At 47.4% G+C, this 22,820-nt stretch overlaps 6 non-coding genes across 6 annotated transcripts; 2 read left to right on the top strand and 4 right to left on the bottom strand.

The window, feature by feature from the left end:
- Window positions 1-894: 894 nt before the first annotated feature.
- On the bottom strand, window positions 895-967 carry trnar-ucg (transfer RNA arginine (anticodon UCG)). The gene has a single exon. It is a non-coding gene; the product is annotated as a tRNA-Arg (tRNA).
- A 1,193-nt stretch (window positions 968-2,160) lies between these two features.
- On the top strand, window positions 2,161-2,234 carry trnan-guu (transfer RNA asparagine (anticodon GUU)). The gene has a single exon. It is a non-coding gene; the product is annotated as a tRNA-Asn (tRNA).
- A 6,860-nt stretch (window positions 2,235-9,094) lies between these two features.
- LOC148631731 (U4 spliceosomal RNA) lies at window positions 9,095-9,236 on the bottom strand. Its single transcript, XR_015934625.1, has one exon. It is a non-coding gene; the product is annotated as a U4 spliceosomal RNA (small nuclear RNA).
- A 230-nt stretch (window positions 9,237-9,466) lies between these two features.
- LOC148631732 (U5 spliceosomal RNA) lies at window positions 9,467-9,583 on the bottom strand. The gene has a single exon (XR_015934603.1). It is a non-coding gene; the product is annotated as a U5 spliceosomal RNA (small nuclear RNA).
- A 5,364-nt stretch (window positions 9,584-14,947) lies between these two features.
- Window positions 14,948-15,117, top strand: LOC148631733 (U1 spliceosomal RNA). The gene has a single exon (XR_015934593.1). It is a non-coding gene; the product is annotated as a U1 spliceosomal RNA (small nuclear RNA).
- A 636-nt stretch (window positions 15,118-15,753) lies between these two features.
- LOC148631734 (5S ribosomal RNA) lies at window positions 15,754-15,872 on the bottom strand. The gene has a single exon (XR_015934598.1). It is a non-coding gene; the product is annotated as a 5S ribosomal RNA (ribosomal RNA).
- Between the last annotated feature and the right edge of the window lie 6,948 nt (window positions 15,873-22,820).

Here is a 22,820-nt window from a genome sequence, read left to right on the forward strand (position 1 = left end):
AAATGAAAAAAAAACCCTTGTTGTAGATGAGGTGCACAAAAAAGCAGCCCCTGATAGTGTATAACACATTTGTACTATTGCAGAGACACATGTAACATATATATATATACTGTATATATTTATATATGAAACAGAAATAGAAACAGAAACAGGAATCGCTTACTCACCTGGAGAATCTCTGTAGGAATATCTAGCATTTATCAATGGAAATAAAAGCTGCTTTAATACAGTGCATGTTCAAACTCAAACCCTCAGCTGCTGTTCTTGTTTGTTTTGGGACAAATTGCAACTGAGCATCGCATGAGCCGTTACGTACCCTTATCTGTTAGGGAATTTCAAGGGAGGAGTTAGGTCAGAATGGGTAGGCTGCAAAACAACAAGTAAAGATTTATTCCAAGATGAAACGTTGTGGCGGTTTTCTTATCTTTTCAGCATGGACTAAACTTTTACGTGTTCCTTATATGCTATATATGTATATATTAGCACCAATGTCGTTCTTAAAAACTAACATGAAATTGTCAGGGACATTCAGCTATATACAAAGACGAGACAGACAAAGTAATAATTCTGTATTAACGTGGCCTACATATTGACGCAATGATCGAACTAACTGACATGTTCTGATTCAGATCCCCTGCAGTTCATGCCAATTAGAACAATAGCAATGCTGAGTCCTCCCCACCCTACCGAGCACAAATTCAGCTGCTCTCCAGTTCTGTTCTGCATGTTTTTTCATTGCAATTGAGCTCGGAGCTGGAGATGATCTCCATACAGTTCTGTGTTCACTAGCCCGCACTTGCGTGCTAATTTACGGGTTGTGGCAAATGCTTTTCTATAGTTCATATACATGACGGCAACCTGTTACCGAGGAACCTGAGAGGTTTAAAAGCCTCACGAGCCAGGCAGGACTCGAACCTACAATCTTCTGATCCGAAGTCAGACGCGTTATCCATTACGCCACTGGCCCGTAGAACATGCGCTTGCACTCCACCACAGAGAGCTCTACACTGCTACTAGTAGTACACTTCCCCATCTAAATTTTCACAGCAAGAAACTTGTGTTTCCTACTATTTTTATCAGGTTTAAAATATCATCTCCTTAAAACAGAAAAAGTGTTGATGTGTCGTGCTGAAATTCCGATTGATTTTGAATTCAAAGAAAAAAGGTTTTCTTCCAAAACACCATGAAATTGTCACATCTTGCAGACAATAGGTGTATTCCATGTTGAAAAGAGAAGAAAGAAAACCATGGAGCCTTTTACAGGTGTGAGGCTTCTTCAGGTGTGAGAAGACCTCACAGTCGAAACGCTGTGTTTCCGTTCTTCTCTTTTCAGCATGCAATAAACCTATTACTTGTTCCTTTGCAGCCGAGGCATGCTGACGTAGCTACCCAGCTGAACATCTTGCAGACTCTACAGTACTTCTCTCCTGTAGAAGTAAAGCAGGGCTTGCTGGGTGAGCTTTTGCTCCGGTAAATTAGGTCACGTGTCATGTTAAATCACTTCTTCTAAACACAACATTTGCTGGTGCTAGCTTTCCCCATGAAAAGAGACATTTCCCTTACAGTACATGACATATCGTTTTTATTCTATCAATAAGTATAGAAATTAAACAAAAGAAAAAATGGTGTCGCCAAAGAATGCACAGCTCTGTCGCCTTGGGGAGGTGTCAAGGGCATTGAGCTCCTTGGACATGAAAAGTGCCCGATAAATGCCATTTCTCATCATTTCTCTTGGCGTCAGTTCTGTTATTAAATGGGACGGAGGCAACGGGCTCAGAGAGCAGGTTAAGTGCACACCGAACGCAGATGTGTCCAAGTGTCTGTAAAAGCGCGGTGCTCCGCTGGCGCTGTTCCCTAGTGGCTTAAAGTGCCTGCCTAGTAAGCAGGCGATCCTGGGTCTGAATACCAGCGGTGCCTCTCTCCGTGTCTTGTTGTGCCGAATGTCTCATTTCAGACAAACATGTACAGCTTGGTTCAGTTTAATGGAAGAATTCATTTCCTTTCTGGAATAACTTGTTTTTGAAGAAATCCATACAGCTTGTGAAAGATGAAATCCATTTCTTGGTTGTCAGTGGAAAAAGATTGCCGGCTGCAAGAAGCGCAAGTGATTGTTTTCTTTGACCATAAACCTGCAAATGTAGGGAGCACAAGCGGCTGTCAGTCTCTGTGGCGCAATCGGTTCGCGCGTTTGGCTGTTAACCGAAAGGTTGGTGGTTCAAGCCCACCCAGGGACGCATGTCTCAGTTTTTCCAATGTAAACATCATCACCGCTAAAGAAGATGGCGCAGAAGGCTCCACAGTGGAAACGTTGTGCTTCTTTTCTTCTCTTTTCAGCATGGAGTAAACCTTTGCTTGATCCTTTGCAGCCTACGCATGCTGACACAGCTACCTTTCTCTTAACACGCCTCAATCATTATTCACCAAAACGATCAGCAGAATAAGTCGTCTTTGTGGTGATGTCACTCCTCTGCTTCACAAATGTCCTTAGTGACGGGCCATTTCTTTCTGCCATTTTTCCGGAGCGGTTATTGATTGCTCCATCATTTCCCTCTTACTTTCCATCACTAGATTGAAAAAAAAAACAGAAACAGGCTGACAGGATGACAATCAAATTGCAAAAACTCATCAAAGCACTCGATAGAGTATTTGAATCCACAAGTAGCTACGAGCAACTTTGTCCTGGCTTGCATGAAAGTCGGAAAATGTCAAAAAGAAAAAGATGGTGGCTTTTTCATATTCGTTCTTTTATTTTTAGTTCGTTGCTTCTTCTGTCCATTGTCCTCCTGCCTGGCTCTTGACCTGTTTGAACGCACACAGTAGACTTTCATGCAGGGGATTTGTCCTGAGCCTCTGTGAAAGACCCACCCACCCCCATAAATAACTGCTCTAGAAACACATGAATGCAAAACTAAACCACAGCTTAAAGAGGAGCTTGTCATGACCGCCAGGCAGTTAAGACCAACTCTTAAGCGATCTAATCAGCACCAGCAGTGGGTGATTATTAATAAACGCCGCCGCACGAGTTAACCCACCTGCACACACTCCACCGTGCGGTACGCAGTGCTATTTTTACCATCTTTACCTGCTTCCCGCTGGTATTGAGTCTACTCCTTGAGAGCTCTACCTGGCGTTTTTTCCATTACCTCGTTTATTCTGGATATTGGACTCCCCTTCTGCCTTTTCGACTTTGGACCTCGCCTCTCACCTCGGACTGTTTGCCACCAGTGTTCTCCCTGGATTACGACTTACCTTACGCCTCTTGACCACGAAACAAAGCAAAGCAGAGCAAAACAAAACGAACAAACGAAAACCCTCACGTCCCGCACTTGCATATAACGCCGTTACGTGCCCAAGCGGTATTGTACGTCATCCTAGCACTGCACCCTGGGGCGTATGGTATATGGGAACGAGCACACGCCACGAATCGTCTCGAATCACTCCCTACAGCTGTAAGGCACCTTGAAGCGTGCGCCCCCAACATTCTTCTTTGTGCATCTGTGAAAGGTAAACTCTTGAGCAAACTCTGAACCAGCTCTAAGGAAAGTAATCTGATTAGACGTTACTTTGACTCATCCTTTAAGGGACCCTTGTTAATTGGAGAATCCAATGATTTCGAATGAATTCTGTATGCGTTAAAAGACAGCTATACACAGAAAACATGCAGGACACTTCTCATGATGTTTCCCGAGCCGAAACACAGTGCGTTTTTCCAAGCCATCTGACAAAGCCCGCCCACTGAAAACTGCAGCAGATCGTGTAAAGACGTTCAACTTTGTAACTACTGCACGCACGCACAGGAAGCAGAATAAATTCCTCTTTTCAAACTGTCAAAGGTTTGCTTTGCGAACACTGCAGGACATCGCACAATCGCTTTTGAACGGGGACAAACGATTTCTTATGGGGCGCAGTAAGTACAGACGTTTAAAAAGCTCCACTCATGCCGACGATGCAGCATGAAGAAGCGCAACCTAACGTTTGCATTCCTAGCAAATTCCTTTTATTTTTTTATAAATAAAGACAGTCTTGTTTAACAAACAACACACACAACATTTTACATTGTCAATTCAGTTCAAATCAATGTATTTCTATATAGCGCCTTTCACAACAAGGGCTTCCCAAGGCACTTAACAATGCAAGTTGTTAAGAGCCTTGTGTCTAATATGCCGCCTAGGTAACGTGCTGTCTCTTTGAGGCAAATGTTTAAATCCTCTGAGTTAAGTGCTGAAGTTATAGTAGTCCTATCAGTATTGTTGCCTCCGATCAACAGATCCTCAGTTTTCTCAGAGTTGAGTAACAAAAAGTTTTCACACATCCAAGTATTTCCTTCATTAATGCATTTGACTAAAGTGATAATAGAAGAGTTGTCGTTTGGTGTAAACAAAATGTTTATTTGAGTGTCATCAGCATATGAATGAAAGTTCATATTATTTTTTCATATTATCCTACCTAGCAGCAGCATGTAGAGAGAGAGAGCAATATTGGTCCCAGCACTGATCCCTCTGGTACCCCAAATTGAACTGGTGACATTGATGAAGCAGTACAATTATTAGATATTTGAACATAATGAAAACGATGAGTTAAATGTGAAGTAAACCACTTAAGGACGGTTCCAAATAAGCCAACCTCAAACTCAAGCCTGTGTAACAAAACAGAGAGGTCAACCGTGTCAAAGGCAGCTCTAAGATCTAGAAGCACAAGCACTGTTGCATTCCCCGCATCAGTAGCTAAGAGAATATCATTTACGACTCTTGTTAATGCAGTTTCAGAAACCAGACTGAAATTTCTCAAGTATATTATTTGAATCCAGATACGATTGACGTTGGGCAACAACTATTCTCTCAAGACTTTTAGATTGAAATGGGACCTTTGAGACAGGCCTGTAGTTGTTAAGAACTTGTGGATCCAAATTTGACTTCTTAAGGAGCGGTCTAACAACCGCTACCTTAAATTGATCAGGTACAACGCCTGACGCAAGCGATGCATTCATCATACTAATTATAGGTCCTGCCAGTCCTTCGAGGGAATCTTTGACTAGCTGAGTGGGGATGGGATCTAGCGAACAGGTGGTTGACTTTGTCTTACGTCTGTGTTCATGAGTCCACCATAAGAAGAAATCTGAACAGGAGCGGTGATCATGCGAGGTCACCATGGAGGAAACCACTGCTCTCCCCCCAAAAAAAACCACCACTGCCCCTCTCAAGTTTGTTAAAGACCACATGGATGTTTCACAGCAACTCCTGGAACAATGTTCTGTGGACAGACGTGACAAAAGTTGAACTTGTTGGTAAATGTGCACAGCGTTATGTTTGGAGATAACAAAACACTGCATACCAACTCCAAAACCTCATTCCACCTGGGAAGCATGGCGGAGGCTGTACGGCTTGCAATCATCGAGGGACCGATGAATTCCAAGATGTATCAGGAAATTCTACAGCAGAATGTCAGGGTGTCTGCCTGTGATCTAAAACTCGAAAGACGCTGGGTCATGCAGCATGACAAAAACAAAGGAGTACATCAACAACAGAGTGGCTGAAACAGAAGAAATTCCGTATTTTGGGATGGCCAAGTAAGAGTCCTGACCCCAATCCCATTGAAGTGCTGTGGCATGATCTGAAGCAGGCCGTTCAGCGTAAGACATCCCAAAAATATATATGAACTGAAACAGTTTTGCATAGAGGAATAGGCCAAAATACCTCCTAACCGCTGCTCAGGTCTGACCAGCCGCTACAGAAAGTGGGGGTTGAGGTTTTTGTCATAAAGGAGGTTCCACTAGCTCCTTAATATAAGGGTTCACGTACTTTTTCCATCAATGACCTTGATTGTTTAAACCATTTGGTCAATAAAGAAACAGCAATGTCAAATGTTGGGCGTGTGTTGTTTGTTAAATCAGACTCTCTTTATTAATTATTATGACTTAGATAAAGATAAGATCACGTTAGGAGCCATTCATGCAGAAATCCACATCATTCCGAAGGGCTGTTTACAAATTTTTTTCTCCCAACTGTATGTGAGAGAAAAGCAGAGACGCTCACTGAGTAAGGTGGGGTTGTAGCTTTGCAAATCACAAGGACATTTGTACACTCAAAATGGGACAGGAGCACCCCAGATGGGACTCGAACACACAATCCCTGGCTTAGGAGGCCAGTGTCTTAGCCATTAGGCCACTGGGGCACACTGGGTTGGGTCGATCACGCTGATGAAGAGCCAGTTTTTTTTTTCCTTTGCTTTTTCAAAGGGATCCCCAAAATTAGGAAAGTTAGGCAGCAGAAGGCTTACTGTGACCTGAGAAGGACCGGCATCCAATCACGGTGATACACACACACACGCTCTCACTCATCTGAGCTACACAGCTACCAAGATGATCTCAGGTGTGCCGAGCTGGTACGGAACATATTGAACTGATCGACAGCGAATTGTCTCTCAAACAGGCTTTTCACCTCTGAGCTCCCTGACTGACAGTGATCAGCTACAGATGCAGCCATTCAAAGTGAGTGGTACAGACACGTACCGCAGGTAAGATGACACGGGGTACCGCGGTGCGTGATTGGTTGACCGACAGCGGCACTCGTGGTCCGTTGGTCTGTCGTAGAAAGACTTACTGTAAACGTCTTTACTGTGCCCATTGTAGATATTGAATTTTACCACTGAAGGGAAATCTTAGTAGCTGAGCATAAAAAGAATAGGAGCATACTGTAACGCGTGTGAAGGCCATAAACGATATTAATTTTGGAACATAAACATACAGTATATAGCTGGTCTTGGTACTTTAAAGAAAAAAATACACACCAGTATTCCATTTCTCCCTAAACATTGTAAGCTTCGAAGTCTTTAACTAACGTGATACCGGAGTCAACAAGCATACTTTTAGAATTTGATTAAAAGGGAATATAATATGGAATCGCGTATCTAAAGAATTTAATAACGGTATGATTATATCCGTGTACTGCGACAGGGCTGTGTAGGGCTGTTTCGCCTGCCTGTTCATGCAAGCTGTCTTGTAGCCGACTGGTCTAGGTGCGTGACTACCAACTGGCAGGTTGTGTGTTTGAATCCAGCTGGTGCTGGACTTTTCTTTTAACAAACATTTCTTCGAAAAAATAGGTAAGCGATATTATGGACAATCAATTGACTTTTATATTTCAAAATATCGCAACATGATCGATATTTGCGATATTTTGAACATATCTTCCCTTCTGACAGCGGTTCCTGCTTCTAGTGTGTGTGTGCAACAGAGTAAATTTTTATAAAGAAATGGAGGCTGGACAGTATGCGTTACAATATAAACATTTATATTGATTTAAATCGTGTTGTGATTTAAATCGCAAACGCGTGTTTAATTATGTGTTTTTTAATCATAATCAGGCTAATGCATTTCTACATTTTCTGTATGAACCAGCTTAGAGGTTCATACAGAAAGACAGCTTGTGTTTAAATTGAGTGTAAGGTAATTTATGCTTCTAAAGTCATGGTCAGCATTTATTATTGTACTGTGCTGTAAACTTTTTCTGTGCCTAGTCACATTATTTTATAGCGTTTTTATTGCGTTATTAAATCCGGTGGCGCTGTGTGTTAGTTTCCTGACTCCCATTATTTAAACTGCGACACTGATCATTCATCTCTAAATAAACTTTATTTTATATAGCGTTTTAAGCGAATAGGTAATTAGATTGCTCATAAACCTAATCGCTTTTTCTACATAAACACAGCGTGATTGCTCTCTGAAAATGCTTTTCCTTAAAGCGATTCTATTGAGGGAGTAGCCCAGCTACCACTTAACACTGTACTTCCTACTTTGAATACCTGTGAGACCGGTTTAATTCGTCACAGCCAGCACTCCGGGAGTTCATATTGCTTGACTAATTTTAAAAACTAAGTTATAAATGCAAACGCTTCCTCGGTGCGCTGCTCTGGTACGCTGGGTCTTACACAGTGCCTGTCGGCAGTAAGCGTTACAATATACATACCCAAAACTGCTTGTACCCATCTGTCATGCAAATAAAACACCTTGAATTGAATTGAATTGAGGGAGAGAGGGGGGTAGTGGGACAGATATACTGTAGACAGACTCAAGGCAAATAAGATACTTATGGGTACGCAGGCATTCACGACAGCAACATACGAAACGTTTGCACGTACTGTATAGTTAAGTTATTACTTGGTTTTCAAAGTGCAACGAAATACAATATTGTTGTTGCTGCTGTTCTGGTTGTTTTTATCCCATAAAGCGTTTTGAGAAGCCACCTTTAAAGGCGATATATACTGTAAAACCGCTGATTCTGCACAGTGTACGAAGTAAATTATTTTCGCAGTAATTAATTTACTATATTTACTATATTTATTATACACGTGTAAATTAATTACTGCGAAAATAATTTACTTCGTACACTGTGCAGAGTGCCGTATACTCCTAGTTGCGGCACACACGATACATACAGTAAAAAGCCTCAGGCACTGTGTTAGATGTGTTTTCGACGTTATATATGCGTTTATTCATGTCGTCGATTTTACGGTTGCAATTCGACGTTGATTATACGTCGAGGCGACATATATATACGTATAGCCGTATTTTCGCCGTAAATATACGTATATTCAACGAATCAATGCCCACTGGGATGTTTCCCGAGCCGTTTGACAAAGCCCGCCCACTGAAAACTGCAGCAGATCGTGTAAAGGCGTTCAACTTTGTAACTACTGCACGCACAGGAAGCAGAATAAATTCCTCTTTTCAAACTGTCAAAGGTTTGCTTTGCGAACGCTGCAGGACATCGCACAATCTCTTTTGAACGGGGACAAACGATTTCTTATGGGGCGCAGTAAGTACAGACGTTTAAAAAGCTCCACTCATGCCGACGATGCAGCATGAAGAAGCGCAACCTAACGTTTGACAGACAAAAGCCGGGCGCCGCTACGAGCAATATGAAATCAATCTGACAGCACAAGGCGTTTCGCGCTGACTCAAAAGTGATCTCGACAGACGCTGTTCTCTGCATAACGCTGAAAGAGCTAAAGAGCGTTTCTGTTGAGACGTAACAAGCTTGTTTCTTTCTACCATGATGTTACCATGACAAAATCTGTCTTTAAACACCTTGCTCAGTCTCTGACGAGACTGTCAAAAATTGCTTTCGCCGATTGTATTGCAAACCGGCGGAAGCGGGGTATTGGGAAAAGTTTTCAACTAGCAATAATCGCGCCTCGGCTAAACCTCACAGCCTACGATACTGCCACTGCGCAAAGCTGACGGTTGCCAGGCAACCGCGGGGATCCTATGGAAATCGTCATCAATCGTCTCATGGCATGTCGTTGCTGTAATGCTTCATATTTGCGGCCGGACACTTCCCGCCCCCCAAAGAAAAGAGCGCCAATCAGACAGGCGGAGACCGAGTACTCGCAGAGCAGACGGCCACAGTCGCCGTAATAAGAGCGATTGTGAGCGGTTTTGTTTTCTCTCTTTGACCAGCCCAGCTGCGCCCCACCCGAAGGCAGGGAAGCACAAAAATTGTGTGGAACTCATTCATGCTCCTCTCCATGGAAATCTTTAGTAAAAGGCAAAAGATTTGTACGAGATGAAGAGAAACCAGAGTGCGTGGCTGGACAGCTGCAGGAGCCCAGGCCGCCTTCAAGTCCTCTGCCCTGCCGGTCGTGGTTGGCAATGCACCTGGCCTTACAAACGAGCCAGTGGGGCCCGTTCAGCTCCGGGCTCATCGCCTGCGGCTCTCGGCTTACCTGGCAGGGGAGATACCTTGATCAGCCTGTAGTTGGAGTAGTTGGATTGTTTTCTTGTTTTGTGGAAGCAGTGTTTGTTTTGCAGTTTGAGATGGCAACCTTTGGATCCCGCAAGAATGCTGTACGTTTTGAGCTTTTGGATGACCTCTTCATGGATCGTATGCAGTTCAGCAGAAAAGTGTTACAGAAGGAACTTGGCTTTGAACCTCGGCACTTGGATTTCATCTTCGCTCTCCCAGGTCAGAAAGCATTTGAGGTTGTTTTTGCTACCTATTCTCTGTTTGAACAATGCGTGGATGTGTTTGAGGCAAAAAGAGGGAAAGTTCCTGCCCTTGAGAAGATCAGCTTGCAGCCTCTGACACAGAGAGAGAGGAAAACGGTGCATGTTGTTATGTTCTCGGAACTGGCAAAGACGGAGGACATTCACACCTGGCTTAAGCAGTACTGCACCGTCCACCATGGAACTGAGGTTAGAGATGTTGACGGTATAAAAACAGGAGCAAGGAAATTCGAGGTTCGCTTGCTACCGGACAATGTAAATGGAGGCTTAAGGCACCTGCCCTCTACAATCCGGCTGGGCGCCTGCAATGGCTATGTTTTTTATGTGGGACAACCAAAGGTGTGTCGGCGCTGTGGTGCTGTGGGACACCTGGCATCGTCCTGCACTGTGAAATGCTGCAAGACCTGTGGCAAACAGGGACATTTAGCCTCTGACTGTTCAATGCTGCCAAAGTGCAATTTATGTGGCTCGGAAGGACACGTTTTTAAGAACTGCCCTCACGCCTACGCCAATAAACTCAAAATGAGAAAGGATGAGGCAGTGCTTGTTTCAGCCAAACCGGCCCGAAAAGCCAAAGCAAACAACAAGTCAAACAAAGAACCCTTGTTGGACAAAGAGTCTCAGCCTCCAGCCAGGATCAGTCCTGCTGTGGCTCCGGGGCCGGTGGAAGAGAAATCCACTACCCCCCCACAACCGCAGACTGCACCAGACAAGCACGAGGGTTTGAAAACCCCCGAGAACAGCGAGGACCCCTCCCCCACTCCTGCTCCTCAGAACGAGGGCCAGTGTGGGGCCCCCCGGTGGAGCGGGTCCAGCGACGATACCCAGGATTCAGCGGAGCTGCTTTTCTCAGACTCTGCAAGTGCTACAGATGCCCTCCTCTCCTCCATCCAGTCCATCACGGAGGATCTGCAACAGCTGGTGGGTGAGGGGGAAGAGGAGACTGGTGCATCGGCTGCACCCCTTTCCCCTCAGTGCTCCCAGGAGCTGGACTTGAGGAAAAGGAAAAATGACTCTGTTTTCTCCCCGAGCGAGGAGGAAGGAGAGCATGGCGATGGGGACAGCTGGAACCCCTCCACCCCTCCCTCTACCCCCTTCCTTGAAATGGACTCCGTGAATGCTTTTACTGCTGCCACCCTGATGAAGGCTCATTCAGAGGATGGCTGGCAGGAAATTGGTAAGAAGAAAAAGAAAAAGAAGAAGGTAACAGGTGAGACCGAAGAGAAATGTGTTTTGTAAAGACTGGTTCCACTTTCTTATGTAATATGGCTCTAAACATAATTTCTCTTAACACCAGAGGTATCAATGACAGAGTTAAATGCCAGTCTGTCTTTGATTACCTCCAGCAGAGAGAGGGAGATGTGTTGATGTTGCAGGAGTGTGCTTTAGCCTATCAAGAGAGGTATAAAAGCTTTGAAGATAGGTGGGATAAAGGGCCTTCTGTTTGGTCAGGGGACAATAACAACAGAGCCTCTGGCGTGGCCATTCTTTTCAAAGGATGGGCTTTCAAATTGAAAAGTATTCAGAGGGTCATAGATGGCAGGTTGCTGTGTGTGGATGTGGAATGGGGGACCGTTAACCTGCGGCTAATCAATGTGTATGGTCCTACTGACGTGGGAGGAAGGGTGGAGCTACTCAAGGCACTCTCTCCCCTATTGTTAAGTAGCACAGACGTGATAGTGGGAGGGGATTTTAATTGTATCTTAGAGCACACAGACAGGCAGTCTAGCTCTCCGATAAAATTGGATTCCAGCTCACTGGCCCTGCAAAACTTAGTTCAAGACTTTAAACTCTCAGACACATATAGATGTATATATCCCACAACAGCAGGATATGCATGGTCAGGGAGGAATAGCAGCTCCAGAATTGACTATTGCTTTGTCTCAGAGAGAGTGAAAGTTGTTGGGGTCACTCTTCAGCCTGTCTTCTTCTCAGATCATCAGGCTTTAGGGTGTAGAGTGGAACTCCAGGGCGGGACTGTCTTTGGCCCAGGCCTCTGGAAACTCAACACAAAGCTGCTAGAGAACGAGGGGGTAGTATCCCGCTACAAGGAGAAACTATCACAGTGGCTGTCCTTGCAGTGTCTGTACGGGTCAGTAGGAGAGTGGTGGGAGGAGGTGAAGATGAGGACAAAGGCCTTTTTCATGGCTGAGGGAAGGAAGGCTGCTGCCAGACGGAGAGGTGTGCTAGCCAGGAAACAGAGGCAGCTGCAGCGTCTCTACACGATGCTACACAGTGGCTTCGATGTGCTCGAGGATATCACCCTTTTAAAAAAGGACATCCGGAGCATAGCCGAAGAAAGTAGTCGAGGAGTGCTGTTAAGAGGCAGAGTGCAGTTCTTGGAAGAAAATGAGAAGTGTACTCGCTTCTTTTTCAGGAAAGTGGTAGGCTCCAAGTCTGTCATGGAAAGTGTAGTTGATGAGGAGGGACGAGAGAGAACAGAGCCGAGTGCTATCCTCTCCTGCACCAAGGCCTTCTACTCAAGACTGTACAGCTCTACAGAGGTAAAGGATGAAGAAATTCATTTTTTTACCTCAAAGCTAGAAAACGTTTTGAGTGAAGAAGATAGGGAAGTACTTGAGAGGGATTTCACAGTAGAAGAGCTGAGACAGGCTATGGAGAGCTTACAGAAGGGGAAAACTCCAGGTGCTGACGGGCTCCCTAAAGAATTTTATTGCACCTTTTGGGATCTGCTTCAGGATCCGCTACTGGTCCTATTCGAGGAAAGATATAAGACAGAATTGCTGCCTGACTCCTTAAGAGAAGGCACTATTTCTCTCTTGTTTAAGAAAGGAGCAAAAAATGACATAAAGAACTGGAGACCCCTCAGCCTGTTAGGCGTGGACACTAAGATCCTGTCCAAAGCCCTTTTCCTGCACCTACAAAATGTAGTGGCCTCACTGGTAGGGAAAGAACAGACTTGTGGGATAGCAGGACGCCTGATGAGCGACAACCTGGCCTTGTTGAGGGATGTTGACACCTGAAGAAGGCTCCACGGCCGAAACGTTGTGTTCTCTTTCTTCTTTTTTTCAGCATGGAATAAACCTATTACTTGTTCCCTTGTTGAGGGATGTCTGTCTGTACTCTGAGGATCGCTCCCTCCCTCTTTGCATTTTAGGTGTAGACCTAGAAAAGGCCTTTGACCGCCTAAACCGGCAGTACTTAACATCGGGACTTGAGCACATGAAGTTTGGCCCCATCATGAGAAAGTGGATTAACCTGCTGTACACAGGTAGCAACAGCAGAGTCATGGTTAATGGCAATAGATCACGCCCCTTTGAAGTCTGTTCAGGGGTGAGGCAGGGCTGCCCATTATCCCCCTTGTTATGCGTTTTGGCTATGGAGCCCTTAGCCTGTGCCTTGCGCCAGGATCAGGCCATTAATGGGATACCAGTGCCTGGAAGTGGGGGAGGAGAGGTAAAGACATCTCTATACATGGATGACGTCACCCTGCTCCTCTCTGACAATGCCTCAATTAGCAGAGCTCTGCAGTGCTGTGATCGTTTCTCTTTGGCTTCCTCCGCAAAAATTAACAAATCTAAGAGTGAGATTTTTTATCAGAACTGGAGGGAGCCAAAAGAAGGACATGATCTCAGGCTGCAAGAGAAGAGAATTAAGGTCCTGGGGGTGTATTTTGGAGAAGAGATGGGAACAGTAAATTGGCAGAACAAATTGCCAATCTTAAACAAAAAACTGATGCAATGGAAGGACCGAGACCTCACCATGACAGGGAAGGTGCTGGTCATCAAAGCCGAGCTCTTGCCTGTCTTGAATTTTCTGGCTTCTACCTTCCCAATCCCACACCGTGTTGCGGCGGTGCTGAGGAGATTGATGTTTCAATTTCTATGGGGTGGGAAGCAGGAAAGACTCAGAAGGGAAATAATGTACAGGCCGCTACCCTCAGGGGGGAAGTCTGTCCCAGATATTGCTACGAAGCTGCTGTGCATTTTCCTGGCCTCTGTGCTGAGAGGCTTTGCAACAGCACCTGCAGCGCGTACCTGGACTTATTTTTCCAGGCTCTGGGTAGGTAGGGAGGTGTTCAGAGTGTGGGGTGTCAGACCCAAGCTGGACGTCCCACTCTCTGACACATGCCCTGCAATTTATGGGACAGTTAAAAGTTTTCTAAGATCTCACCCAATTGGCCATATTCCCCTCCGAGATGTCAGCGTCCAAAAACTGGAAGATTTCATTGCACCCCAGAACAATAGGCAGACCCATGTGGGCATTTTAACATCAGCCCAAACAAGGAAGGTGTGGAAACACACATCCTCTAAGTTTCTGTGCAACATTCACAGAGATTTAGCCTGGAGTGTCGTCCACCAGTGCTTACCGGTACGAACTTTCTTGTACCGTAGGGGCCTCACCCCCAGCCCTCGCTGCGTTAGGGTGGGCTGCGGCGAGGAGGAGACTGTATCCCATCTCCTGTGGTCCTGCTTTTTTGCTAAGGCCTTCTGGGCACAGTTTGAAGATTGGTTGCTGGCTCTCTCGCCCCAATTTACCCTGACCGCTGCTTTCGTCATATACGGCATCTCTCCTGTCAAACTTCCTCCTGACGTGTTTGACAGGATCTGGGCCGTGGTGAACAGTGGGAAAGTTGCCCTGTGGAGAGTGAGGAACATGGGGCTGTTCAAAGGCATCGAGATCCCAGTCAAGGCAGCAGGTAGCCTGGCCCTGTTCATCACCCGAGAGAACTATTACCTCAGAGATCTGTGGAGAGAAGGGAGGGAGGAAGCAGAAAATCTGTGGGAAATAGAGAGCATAGGTCAATATCTCAAGAAACTGTGAAAAACATTATCAAGTTTAAGTAAAGAATGTGATTTGCACCAGAAAAAAAGAAAATTGTTGCTATGTAACTGTTACCATGTCAAAATGTAATGAGATGTGATCATATATACTGTTTTAAGTATGTATATGAATGTAAAGCTTTCTGATTTGTGATGTCCTGTATTTTTTTGTGAAAAGAAAATAAAGTTCTTAAAAATCGAAATCGGTTCACCCAGGGCGAGGCTCGGCCATTGCACTCCGGCTGTGCTGACCCCTGCGAATTCCCCAAATGAGGGAATCTCGACTGCATAATTTCTGGTAGTGGGGGACTGCGTTCGCGCTCTCCCCTGATGTGCTTGGTCCAAAATCAGATACGGGAGGGTTAGGACACCACGAGCTGCGTGGCTGCGGAAGGATCCCGGTTCGACAGGAGTGGACGCCGCTGCTGGTTCTCGCTGGCTTTTAGTTAGGGGTCCGGAGAAGCATCTCAAGCTAGTTCCACTACTCCTTCCGGACGTTCATTCCCTTTTCAAAGTCAGTCGTTTTGCTGTAGTCTGCGTTCTTTAGGCTGATTATCGAGGTTAGCCTTTATTTGGTCATGGGGGGCCTCGGTACTGTATGCTGAGTCTAAAGACAGTTTCACCCGTTTTCTGATTGCTCGGTTCTGTACCAGTGCAGACATGTCAAACAGTGAATGGCTGTACCTCTATTGTATCCGTGCTCAATGAATGAAATCGGTAACAAATGAATATATGTCTAGTTATACGAAAAACGAGTGGTTTATCGACTCATCTTCATTTGCAGATTTAGAGGCAGCTTCGATATTCGTTTTACAGACGGGTTTTTTTTTTGGAATATGGGTCACACACATGCCACAGCAACAAAACATCTCTAGAGATGAGGCTATAGATCACCTTTCCATCCTGCAGGTTTTCCTCCCAAAGCCTACGGCACCAACGGCGACCCCTGCTGGCCGGGAGAGCAAAAGCTTACAGCACCTGGTATTCCCAGGCAGTCTCCCATCCAAGTACTAACCAGGCCCGACGCTGCTTAGCTTCCGAGATCAGACGAGATCGGGCGTGTTCAGGGTGGTGTGGCCGTAAGCGAAAGCCCTGGCGCCTGACTCGCTACTTGAAGCTGTGTGTGGCGGGGGTTCCGTGCCCCCCCGAGCGGGACTGAAGGATAGTTCGTGTGCAACTCTTTGGAAAGGAGCTGCTTTCCAAATCGCATTGCGTGCCTGGATGTTGGCGAATGCGCTCCCTTGTGTTGGCTCGTCCCGCACTGGAGGAGGACAAACAATCTGCACGGAGGAGCACCAGGCAAGTCTTCACCAGACAAAAACCTCCAGTGCACAGCACTCTGGAAACATTTCGGGGCTTTCGCGTGTTTATTTCAGCACGTAAAGCGCACCGGTCCAACACGTCGGCCGGGCGCGCGGCGCCTCCGCCCTCTTGTGGCCTTGCGGCGTCAGAGCAAGAGGCTCCTTCTCGCTGCCCTTCCGCTGTGTTGCAGGGCCCCGAGAGGGAACCCGGAGCGCCAACTTTGTTGGGGGCGGGGGACCGCGTTCGCGCTCTGCCCCCGGTCTCTTGCGCGAGTACTAAATCTCACGGACAGGGGGGCCTCGTCATTGATTGTTACAGGTGAGACGGGGATTAGGAGGAGACCCCGACTGATGGGTAAAGGGGAGCACTAACACCAGAGGGACACCCACGGCGTCTCTTTTTGAGAGACGCCCTGGGGTTTCCTAATGGCCAAGGAGGGTCGGGACCTCGGTTTGACGCCTCCCCCGAAGGACGGCGCCTGTTTGTGCAGCAGAGTGTCGCCATCAGGAGGCTGGGGCGTAAGAGAGCCACACAGCCCGCAGGGTGAGCGCTCCCTACTGGTCCCAGTCACACCTCTTGCAGGAGCAGCAGCAACCGGAGCTTTTCCGGGGTGGAATCTCCCATCCGGGTGCCGGCCAGGCTCACACCTGCTGGGCTGCCCCGGGGGTGAGCCCAGTCGAGAGTCGCAGGGCCAGATCTAGTCACCGGGGAGAAACGATACAAGTGAAGGATTGCTCGGCTCTCGGCACTTGAAAAGACCGACAAATGTCTCGTTCCCGCCGGAGCTGAATGTACCCGCATGTGTGGTGTCGTCTTCTTCCCCCGCCCCGCTGTGTTTGCTGTATTGTCTCTGAATCCGGCCCCCCCGAGACGAGACGGGCTGTTCCTGTGCCCCAATTAACACTTTACAGGTGCCATTCCCCGGCATTGTGGCCATTGTCGGTGCTCACACGCGATAAGATAAGGCGGAGGAGAGCGGGGCATGCCCAGCGGCAGACATTCAAGGAGGGGCAGTGCAAGGTGAGGTGAGGTGCGACACGCCGGAGCCCCGACGCAGCTAATGCGGAGCACTTGTTGGACTGGCATCGAAAGGACGTGTGCGCACGGAGCGAGCCTTCCCTGCGGCGGAGCGCGGGAACTTTCTCCCCCCCTCCCGCTGCAGGAGTTGTGTGCACTGCAGCGGTGCCGAGAGAAAAGCACAGAAGGCAGCAGGCTCTGGAGAGCAGGTAAGAGACGGAGCCTTGTGGGCAGGCGAGCAGGCCCGTTTTTTGGAAATTGCTGAAAAGGTTTGTTCGGTGTGTGGCAGGCGCACGTCGCGAGCTTGCGTGGCGATCTGCCGGTCTGGAGTTATGCAAACGAGGCAGAATTGCATCCCGGGACATGCTGCGAATGCGCAACGGCGACTGCAGATGTGTAGGAAACGGCGCGCTCGTTTTCTCGTTTTTCCCACACTTTTGAGTGTTAGTGTGGCGTGTGAGTGTGTGAAAGAGTGGGCCCAGCAGGAGGCGGTGGCGTGCGGGGCGAGGAGGTGGCCTAGGCTGCGCGATTTGTGCTGTGGGTGCGGGCCGCTTGCAGGGGCCTGTTTAACTCATACTTACCTGGCAGGGGAGATACCTTGATCAGCCTGTAGGTGGAGTAGTTGGATTGTTTTCCTTTTGTTGGAAGCAGTGTTCGATTTGCGGTTTTTGAAATGGCAACCTTTGGATCCCGCAAGAATGCTGTACGTTTTGAGCTCTTGGATGACCTCTTCATGGATCGTATGCAGTTCAGCAGAAAAGTGTTACAGAAGGAACTTGGCTTTGAACCTCGGCACTTGGATTTCATCTTCGCTCTCCCAGGTCAGAAAGCATTTGAGGTTGTATTTGCTACCTATCCTCTGTTTGAACAATGCGTGGATGTGTTTGAGGCAAAAAGAGGCAAAGTTCCTGCACTTGAGAAGATCAACTTGCAGCCTCTGACACAGAGAGAGAGGAAAACGGTGCATGTTGTTATGTTCTCGGAACTGGCAAAGACGGAGGACATTCACACCTGGCTTAACCAGTACTGCACCGTCCACCATGGAACTGAGGTTAGAGATGTTGATGGTATAAAAACAGGAGCAAGGAAATTCGAGGTTCGCTTGCTACCGGACAGCGTAAATGGAGGCTTAAGGCACCTGCCCTCTACAATCCGGCTGGGCGCCTGCAATGGCTATGTGTTTTATGTGGGACAACCAAAGGTGTGTCGGCGCTGTGGTGCTGTGGGACACCTGGCATCGTCCTGCACTGTGAAATGCTGCAAGACCTGTGGCAAACAGGGACATTTAGCCTCTGACTGTTCAATGCTGCCAAAGTGCAATTTATGTGGCTCGGAAGGACACGTTTTTAAGAACTGCCCTCACGCCTACGCCAATAAATTCAAAATGAGAAAGGATGAGGCAGTGCTTGTTTCAGCCAAACCGGCCCGAAAATCCAAAGCAAACAACAAGTCAAACAAAGAACCCTTGTTGGACAAAGACTCTCAGCCTCCAGCCAGGATCAGTCCTGCTGTGGCTCCGGGGCTGGTGGAAGAGAAATCCACTACGCCCCCACAACCGCAGACTGCACCAGACAAGCACGAGGGTTTGAAAACCCCCGAGAACAGCGAGGACCCCTCCCCCACTCCTGCTCCTCAGAACGAGGGCCAGTGTGGGGCCCCCCGGTGGAGCGGGTCCAGCGAGGATACCCAGGATTCAGCGGAGCTGCTTTTCTCAGACTCTGCAAGTGCTACAGATGCCCTCCTCTCCTCCATCCAGTCCATCACGGAGGATCTGCAGCAGCTGGTGGGTGAGGGGGAAGAGGAGACTGGTGCATCGGCTGCACCCCTTTCCCCTCAGTGCTCCCAGGAGCTGGACTTGAGGAAAAGAAAAAATGACTCTGTTTTCTCCCCGAGCGAGGAGGAAGGAGAGCATGGCGATGGGGACAGCTGGAACCTCTCCACCCCTCCCTCTACCCCCTTCCTTGAAATGGACTCTGTGAACGCTTTTACTGCTGCCACCCTGATGAAGGCTCATTCAGAGGATGGCTGGCAGGAAATTGGTAAGAAGAAAAAGAAAAAGAAAAAGGTAACAGGTGAGACCGAAGAGAAATGTGTTTTGTAAAGACTGGTTCCACTTTCTTATGTAATATGGCTCTTAACATAATTTCTCTTAACACAAGAGGTATCAATGACAGAGTTAAATGCCAGTCTGTCTTTGATTACCTCCAGCAGAGAGAGGGAGATGTGTTGATGTTGCAGGAGTGCGCTTTAGCCTATCAAGAGAGGTATAAAAGTTTTGGAGATAGGTGGGATAAAGGGCCTTCTGTTTGGTCAGGGGACAATAACAACAGAGCCTCTGGCGTGGCCATTCTTTTCAAAGGATGGGCATTCAAATTGAAAAGTATTCAGAGGGTCATAGATGGCAGGTTGCTGTGTGTGGATGTGGAATGGGGGACCGTTAACCTGCGGCTAATCAATGTGTATTGCCCTACTGACGTAGGAGGAAGGGTGGAGCTACTCAAGGCACTCTCCCCCCTATTGTTATGCAGCACAGACGTGATAGTGGGAGGGGATTTTAATTGTATCTTAGAGCACACAGACAGGCAGTCTAGCTCGCCGATAAAATTGGATTCCAGCTCACTGGCCCTGCAAAACTTAGTTCAAGACTTTAAACTCTCAGACACATATAGATGTATATATCCCACAACAGCAGGATATACATGGTCAGGGAGGAATAGCAGCTCCAGAATTGACTATTGCTTTGTCTCAGAGAGAGTGAAAGTTGTTGGGGTCACTCTTCAGCCTGTCTTCTTCTCAGATCATCAGGCTTTAGGGTGTAGAGTGGAACTCCAGGGCGGGACTGTCTTTGGCCCAGGCCTCTGGAAACTCAACACAAAGCTGCTAGAGAACGAGGGGGTAGTATCCCGCTACAAGGAGAAACTATCACAGTGGCTGTCCTTGCAGTGTCTGTACGGGTCAGTAGGAGAGTGGTGGGAGGAGGTGAAGGTGAGGACAAAGGCCTTTTTCATGGCTGAGGGAAGGAAGGCTGCTGCCAGACGGAGAGGAGTGCTAGCCAGGAAACAGAGGCAGCTGCAGCGTCTCTACACGATGCTGCACAGTGGCTTCGATGTGCTCGAGGATATCGCCCTTTTAAAAAAGGACATCCGGAGCATAGCCGAAGAAAGTAGTCGAGGAGTGCTGTTAAGAAGCAGAGTGCAGTTCTTGGAAGAAAATGAGAAGTGTACTCGCTTCTTTTTCAGGAAAGTGGTAGGCTCCAAGACTGTCATGGAAAGTGTAGTTGATGAGGAGGGACGAGAGAGAACAGAGCCGAGTGCTATCCTCTCCTGCACCGAGGCCTTCTACTCAAGACTGTACAGCTCTACAGAGGTAAAGGATGAAGATATTCATTTTTTTACCTCAAAGCTAGAAAACATTTTGAGTGAAGAAGATAGGGAAGTACTTGAGAGGGATTTGACAGTAGAAGAGCTGAGACAGGCTATGGAGAGCTTACAGAAGGGGAAAACTCCGGGTGCTGACGGGCTCCCTAAAGAATTTTATTGCACCTTTTGGGATCTGCTTCAGGATCCGCTACTGCTCCTATTCGAGGAAAGCTACAAGACAGAATTGCTGCCTGACTCCTTAAGAGAAGGCACTATCTCTCTCTTGTTTAAGAAAGGAGCAAAAAATGACATAAAGAACTGGAGACCCCTCAGCCTGTTAGGCGTGGACACTAAGATCCTGTCCAAAGCCCTTTTCCTGCGCCTACAAAATGTAGTGGCCTCACTGGTAGGGAAAGAACAGACTTGTGGGATAGCAGGACGCCTGATGAGCGACAACCTGGCCTTGTTGAGGGATGTCTGTCTGTACTCTGAGGATCGCTCCCTCCCTCTGTGCATTTTAGGTGTAGACCTAGAAAAGGCCTTTGACCGCCTAAACCGGCAGTACTTAACATCGGTACTTGAGCACATGAAGTTTGGCCCCATCATGAGAAAGTGGATTAACCTGCTGTACACAGGTAGCAACAGCAGAGTCATGGTTAATGGCAATAGATCACGCACCTTTGAAGTCTGTTCAGGGGTGAGGCAGGGCTGCCCATTATCCCCCTTGTTATTCGTTTTGGCTATGGAGCCCTTAGCCTGTGCCTTGCGCCAGGATCAGGCCATTAATGGGATACCAGTGCCTGGAAGTGGGGGAGGAGAGGTAAAGACATCTCTATACATGGATGACGTCACCCTGCTCCTCTCTGACAATGCCTCAATTAGCAGAGCTCTGCAGTGCTGTGATCGGTTCTCTTTGGCTTCCTCCGCAAAAATTAACACATCTAAGAGTGAGATTTTTTATCAGAACTGGAGGGAGCCAAAAGAAGGACATGATCTCAGGCTGCAAGAGAAGAGAATTAAGGTCCTGGGGGTGTATTTTGGAGAAGAGATGGGAACAGTAAATTGGCAGAACAAATTGCCAATCTTAAACAAAAAACTGATGCAATGGAAGGACCGAGACCTCACCATGACAGGGAAGGTGCTGGTCATCAAAGCCGAGCTCTTGCCTGTCTTGAATTTTCTGGCTTCTACCTTCCCAATCCCACACCGTGTTGCGGCGGTGCTGAGGAGATTGATGTTTCAATTTCTATGGGGTGGGAAGCAGGAAAGACTCAGAAGGGAAATAATGTACAGGCCGCTACCCTCAGGGGGGAAGTCTGTCCCAGATATTGCTACGAAGCTGCTGTGCATTTTCCTGGCCTCTGTGCTGAGAGGCTTTGCAACAGCACCTGCAGCGCGTACCTGGACTTATTTTTCCAGGCTCTGGGTAGGTAGGGAGGTGTTCAGAGTGTGGGGTGTCAGACCCAAGCTGGACGTCCCACTCTCTGACACATGCCCTGCAATTTATGGGACAGTTAAAAGTTTTCTAAGATCTCACCCAATTGGCCATATTCCCCTCCGAGATGTCAGCCTCCAAAAACTGGAAGATTTCGTAGCACCCCAGAACAATAGGCAGACCCCTGTGGGCATTTTAACATCAGCCCAAACAAGGAAGGTGTGGAAACACACATCCTCTAAATTTCTGTGCAACATTCACAGAGATTTAGCCTGGAGTGTCGTCCACCAGTGCTTACCGGTACGAACTTTCTTGTACCGTAGGGGCCTCACCCCCAGCCCTCGCTGCGTTAGGGTGGGCTGCGGCGAGGAGGAGACTGTGACCCATCTCCTGTGGTCCTGCTTTTTTGCTAAGGCCTTCTGGGCCCAGTTTGAAGATTGGTTGCAGGCTCTCTCGCCCCAATTTACCCTGACCGCTGCTTTCGTTAGATACGGCATCTCTCCTGTCAAGCTTCCTCCTGACGTGTTTGACAGGATCTGGGCCATGGTGAACAGTGGGAAAGACGCCCTGTGGAGAGTGAGGAACATGGGGCTGTTCAAAGGCATCGAGGTCCCAGTCAAGGCAGCAGGTAGCCTGGCCCTGTTCATCACCCGAGAGAACTATTACCTCAGAGATCTGTGGAGAGAAGGGAGGGAGGAAGCAGAAAATCTGTGGGAAATAGAGGGCATTGGACAGTATCTCAAGAAACTGTGAAAAACATTATCATGTTTAAGTAAAGAATGTGATTTGCACCAGAAAAAAAGAAATTGTTGCTATGTAACTGGTTCCGTGTCAAAATGTAATGAGATGTGATCATATATACTGTTTTAAGTATGTATATTAATGTAAAGCTTTCTGATTTGTGATTTCCTGTATTTTTT

Source organism: Lepisosteus platostomus, unplaced genomic scaffold (genome assembly GCF_059453375.1).
Source record: "Lepisosteus platostomus isolate fLepPlt1 unplaced genomic scaffold, fLepPlt1.hap1 Scaffold_74_H1, whole genome shotgun sequence".
Taxonomy (NCBI): domain Eukaryota; kingdom Metazoa; phylum Chordata; class Actinopteri; order Semionotiformes; family Lepisosteidae; genus Lepisosteus; species Lepisosteus platostomus.